Genomic DNA, 6336 nt, shown 5'->3' with positions numbered 1-6336 from the left:
TCTCAAAGTGTGGTCTGGGGACCTGTGAAGTTGCCCGCGGAACCCATGCTCAGAGGGCCCTGTGCTCTGTGTAATGCTCTGCTGCGGCTACCTTGAATTTCTTAATACCTTCTGGACAAGGGACCCCACATTTTCAGTTGCACCGCAGATTATGTAGCTGGTCTTATTTATCCGAGACTCTTAGTTGTTTGAGAACCCTTTCATGGGGTTCATGAGCTCAAAACTATTCTAATACTAAGACATTGATGATACAGTGCACCATTATTTGCCTTTTCCCATTCCCATAGAACACAGTGGAGTTTTCCAGCAGCTATAGGACATGGCTATTACAACAGACTGAATGCAGAAGCAGATATGAGAATCCGGTTATTTTCTCTTAAGCCGGGCACTAAAGAGATCGGCAGAAATGAAAAACAATGCCACTCTTCTCACTGCATATAGTTTGCTTTTGGAAACTATAGTCAGTCTTCATAAAAATGTTAATTTATGTAAACGGTGGGTAAATCCCAGTCTGAGTCTGATGGAGAAGCAGGAGCACCAACGTCCAAGGGCAGGAGAAGATGCATGTCCCAGCTCAGGCAGAGAGCAGATTCACCCTGCCTTTGCCTTTCGTTCTATGCACACTTTTCAAGGGCTTGGGTGAGGCCCACCCACATTGGTGAGGATGACCTTCTCTACTGAGTGTACCAATTCAAAGGCTAATCCCTTCCAGAACACCCTGACAGACACACCCAGAAACATTTTACCAGCCATGGGCACCCCTTAGCCCAGTCAAGTTGGCACGCAAAATTAACCATTGCACTTGGTCATTTATGTAGGCAAATCTATGTCTATCAAAAAATGAGGCAAAGACACTATCCATTCCTTACTGTTGACCTTCAGCAGAATTCCCAAAGCGGCATCCGACACACATCACTTGCTTTACTTGTTTTTCCTCCTTCATTAAAGTTTCAGGCTGGCTGATTCCGGGTCATACCTAGCCACTGGAGTGTCCCGAAATGGAATGGCTGCTTCAAGAGGCAGTGAACATCTCTTCCATCTCTTCCCTCCAAGGGTCCACGCAGAAGCCAATTGTTCGCCTCTGGAGGGGTGGCTGCCCCCTTCCTGTGGGTGCTGGAGAGGGGCTGGCATGAGGCAGAGAGTAGGATATAGTGAACTCTGAGGTCTCTTGCACTTCTGGAATGGCAGATGAGAGAGCCCAAACTCACCAATGGGTCCCTGTCTCAAAAGGAAAGAGAGAGAGAAGGGACATTCTGTTAGCACCAAAGCAGTGGAATGGTCACCGGAGATTCCAATCTTGCTTGTGAGACTTGGGTACTGGCTGGAGCCCAAAGAGAACTTTCTCCCAGGGGTGTGCACCAGGGAGAACTGGCACGTGGGGGTTGGGGGGTGGCGGGCAGAGTGGGAATGGGAATCCTGTGTTCTCATTCTTATGACTTACTCACTGAGATAGATATTTTTTTTAAGTCACTGGTATCTCCCTTCCCTTTTTGGGGGCCTCTTTCCTTCACTTTTAGCACCAAAGTCCTGACGGCCTTTTCTGCCACTTGTCTTTTGAAAATCCATCTTATAAATGAATGTTGAGGTGCTTGGCTGTTAATAGTTGAACACATCACCCTTGGAAAAGAAACAAGGAGATCCTGGAGACCATATCTTTTTTTTCTTTTTTTAAAGATTTATTTATTTATTTATTTTGACACAGACAGAGAGAGAGCACAAGCAGGGGGAGTGGCAGGGAGAGGGAGAAGCAGGCGCCCCAAGCAGGGAGCCCACCGTGGGGCTCAATCCCAGGACCCTGGGATCATGACCTGAGCCGAAGGCAGACACTTAACGACTGAGCCACCCAGGCGCCCCCTGGAGACACTATCTTTACCCCGAGGAACAAATCTCCTAAGCAGGAAATGTTAGAGGCTGGGCAAGCTGTGCAGACATTTGGGGGAAAGAACATTTTCCTAGTACTTCTCAAACCATGCCTGTGGTTTTAAAGGGGTAATCAATTATGCAAGTATGCCTGTCCTCCCTTCCTCCCTGCATCTGTCTTTCTTTCTTCATTCCCACTTTTCCTCTTCCGTAAAAGCCTCTGTGATATCTCAGGAATCGCCTAGGTGTTGGGATTTGGAGATACCTAACATGGTGTCGTTGATTGCGTAACTGGTGAGTGGAGACAAGTGACCTATCACAGTGACACACGGAGGCAAGGCTCTAAGGGAGGGTGTGCTAAGTGCTAGGGCAGCCTGCCTGGGATGCAGGGGAAGGATAAGCCCTTGACCTGGTCGTGGAGGGGGAAGTCGGTGTTTATCCGGGAGAGCAAGAGATCGGGGTGCTCCGGGCCCCGGGAAGTTAAGTAAACTGCCCAAGTTCACACTGGTATGTTGCTGGACCAGCGCTGAAACCTGGCTCGCCTCCATAGCCTGCACCCTTGACCTGTATGCGGTACTGCCTTTTCCCAGACCACCAGCAGCTCCTGAGACCCAGCATAGGGTGAGGTGGGGGCAAAGAGTGGCTGGGAATGAGGTCCGTGGTTCAGGCTTCATTTAGCATCCCTTTAGTCACAGGGGTAAACAGAAAAGGGAGGGAAATATTTATGGGCCAGAGAAAAGTAAGGTCCAACTCTTTGAGGTGCTATGAACTTATATTCATGTCCCAAGATATTTAACATATATTCACTGAGCACCTGTCCTGCCCCTGGACCGATATCACTCCCACCCTCTGGAGCTCACGTCTGCCCTCTTCACGGCGTAGCTGGGGACAGTCTTGCAGAGCTAAGCAGGATTCACTGTGGCTGGCTCTGTCCCTCCCACCGATGCTGTGGGTGCAGCTCCTCATCACTGCCTTAGAAATGTCCCTTCTAACAAATAACTGGACTCGTCTTTTCTTTCCTCCCTCCATCCTCCTGCTCCCTCCATCACAAGAGCTGTGAACTGAGCCCAGGGCAGGTTTCCTGCCGCGGGGAGAACAGGGCCCAGCTCCTAGACCAGCCGAGTAAGCAGGAGTTGGTCCATCTCTGCCACAGGGATTTGGTCCTCTTTACCTGCCTGACGCTGGTGGAGAGGTTACTTTTCCATGGCTAGCAGCCCGACGAGGATGGCCCACCCCTCCCACAAGAATGCAAAGAAACAATCAGCTATTAATTTCCAGTGGGACTAACAGGAACCCATTCAGCCAGGAAATCTAAATTGAACAGTGGTTAAGTCATTCAAGCTCCCTGGCCCCTTAACTTCCAGGATGATTCTGTGTTCCTGTTTGCGGCCATCCTCCCCCCCTGCTAGTGGGAGGGTATCTCATTTTTTTTTTTAAAGATTTTATTTATTTATTTGACAGAGACACAGCGAGAGAGGGAACACAAGCAGGGGGAGTGGGAGAGGGAGAAGCAGGCTTCCTGCAGAGCAGGGAGCCTGATGCGGGGCTCGATCCCAGGACCCTGGGACCATGACCTGAGCCCAAGGCAGATGCTTAACGACTGAGCCACCCAGGCGCCCCGGTATCTCACTTTTAAATGAGGTGCCCACTTGCTCTCAGCAGACAGCACTCTGTGGTGGTTTAGCCTAAGGACTAAGGAGCTGGGCTGTCTGGGTTTGGATCCCATCTGCGTCACCCGTTGTGTGGGCAAGTTTCCCATCTACAGAGACGATGCCTCCGTTTCCTCATCTATGAAGTGGGAATAATAAGAGGACCAGCCTCGTGCTATTGTTTCATGGTAGTATGAGAATTAAATGAGTTGATACTTGTGATGTGCTTAGAATGATGCAAACACTTTTAAGGGGTAAAGTAATAAAATAAATCTATTTAATTATCCAGCTTTGGGTGGTACTTGCCTCTGTCTTTTCTTTCCTTCGGGATGTCTGTCATCAGACAGAAGGAACAGATTTAGGAAAAGAGGCTAAGAGCAGGGATTTGAGAGTTAAACAGCCTCAGTTCAGATCCTCCTTCCACCACTTAATTAGGGGTGGTCACCTAGTCTCTCAGCTCCTCAGTTTCCTCATCTGTAAAGCGGGGGTTATAATTGCACCGATTTCCCGGGATGGTCATGGAAATGAGTTGTGTCAAGTTCTTAGTGTTGTGCCCAGTACATAGTAAGCGCTCAACAAGTTTTAGCTGTTATTATCAGGCAGCCCCCCAAAAGTGCCCTATCAATGCACCAATTTCGATTGCACCAGCTATAATAATGCCAAAGCTGACGCTCTGAGCAAGTGTGGCTGGAGCCTCAAGCCGGCTCCTCAGGGCTGGTCGTGTGCTGGTTAACAAAGATGCGGCAGTTCGGTGAGGTGTGGAAGAACCCAGCCACGCTGCCTCCGGGTCCTGACTCTCCTGCTTGCAAGAGGTGTGATGTTGGGGGCACCTGGGTGGCTCAGATGGTTAAGCATCTGCCTTCCGCTCAGGTCATGATCCCAGAGTCCTGGGATCGAGCCCCACAAGCAGGGAGCCTGCTTCTCCCTCTCCCTCTACTGTTCCCCCTGCTTGTGCTCTCTCGCTCTCTCTGTCAAATAAATATATAAAATCTTTAAAAAAAAAAAAGAGGTGTGACGTTGGGTAAGTTAACATCTACAAACCTCAATCTGTTTCCTTCCTCCCTCCCTTCCTTCCGTTAATAAATATTTATTGAGTGTCTCTTCAGCAGAGGCACGGTGCTGGGTTCTGGGTATTCAGTGCTAGGTTCTGGGTATTCCCCACATGGATGGGTCCGCGGTGCATCAGAGGCAGACTGGAGGGAGGAAATGAGTGCCTGTCTTCTGAGGGCTCAGTGGGTGTCTGCTACCCAGTGTGTTCCCAACAGACACAGCTGCTTGTGCTAATTTACTAGCAGAGGTCCTTAGTTCACATCTCTCTCTGGTCTCGTCATCCTTTCTTAGGAAGAAGGTGACTGCTTCTTCACTCTTTTCTCCAGCCCAGATGAGGTACTTGGGCAGGTCAGGGGAATGATTGTTCAAGGTTACTCAGTTTGTTTCTGCAGTGGAAAGTGAAGCAGGGATATTTTTTTCCCTATAAATTTAGGATACTATCAGTAGATTAGTCATCCAAGAAATTAAAAATCAGAAGGCAGAGTCTACTGAGTAGACTCAATTAAGATCCTGCCTTGATCTTATTTAATCCCGGGCCCTCTTCAAAGCAAATTTGACTGGCATTCAATTCTGCCTAGGACAGCATCTCCCCACTCACGTTCTGAGGAGCACCATACCCTCAAACTGTTGATAGTATTCCATGAAAAGCAATGAAATTATTGAGTTTCTTTCCTGCAGACCACCTCCAAATTCTTTTTTTGTTTTTCACTTCCAAGTTCTTGATTGCATAACTTGTGAGTGGAGACAAGTGACCTATCACAGTGACACACGGAGGCGAGGCTCTAAGGGAGGGTGTGCTAAGTGCTAAGGCAGCCTGCCCGGAATGCAGGGGAAGGATACTGATGCGTGTTATGCTATTGTATGTAGTACTTCCCAAAATTATTTAGCTAAGGAGCCTTTCTCCAGTAATAGTAGCTGTGTCTCGTGGTATCACCCTTCCTCAGAGAACAGTCTAAGAGACACCCATCGTCGAGATCTAAGCTAGACTTCGTTGATGGAAACTATGCCGAAACACCCAAACTCCAATAAATGAATATCATACTTAGGAGGAGAAATAGAACAGACGGTGAGTAATGGGCTGGTCTGTGTTCCTATCAGTCCAGAACTGCCCCACTTAATGCTTGAGAATGAACAGAGAGTTCTTTGTGAAGGGCGGCCATCCACTCGCTGGCTTGGCTCACCTTGACTGCAGGAGACATTCAAGCACTGCTGGGTACTGCGGTCCTAGGGGACAGGGCATCTTTCCTCCATTTGCTTTCTACTACTGCAGAATTCTCCTTATTTCCCATGTCCAGCACAAAACTTCCCTGCAGTTGGTGGTTTGGATGAGAATATTTATCTTCCGCAAACAGCTATGCAACTTCCTCGCCCTCGTTTTGGAGGTCAAGTTGACTGAGGGGAGGGAAGCTCTTACAGTGGGAAATAAAACCTTGGGGTTATTTTTACTTCTGACAAGTGTGTGACCTTGAGAAAGGACTAAACCACCCACGTGAGACTGGATTTCTTCATCTGTAAAATGGGAGTAATCATAGCACCCATGTCATAGCGTTGTCTGAGATGGGAGATACTGCGTTCAACACACCTGGCACAGTGTCAGTACATCATACCTTTATGTCAATTGTAATTGTTGTTATTATTGATTCCATATTTGTGTTTTCCTGTGTGTGTGTGAGAGAGAGATGGGGGGAAGAAGAAGAAGGAGGAGGAGGAGGAGGAGAAGAAGAAGAAGAAGAAGAAGAAGAAGAAGAAGAAGAAGAAGAAGAAGAAGAAGAAGAAG

Source organism: Leptonychotes weddellii, chromosome 11, assembly GCF_054177405.1.
Source record: "Leptonychotes weddellii isolate Sample4059 chromosome 11, ASM5417740v2, whole genome shotgun sequence".
NCBI classification, from domain to species: domain Eukaryota; kingdom Metazoa; phylum Chordata; class Mammalia; order Carnivora; family Phocidae; genus Leptonychotes; species Leptonychotes weddellii.
This window is presented reverse-complemented; position numbering follows the sequence as displayed.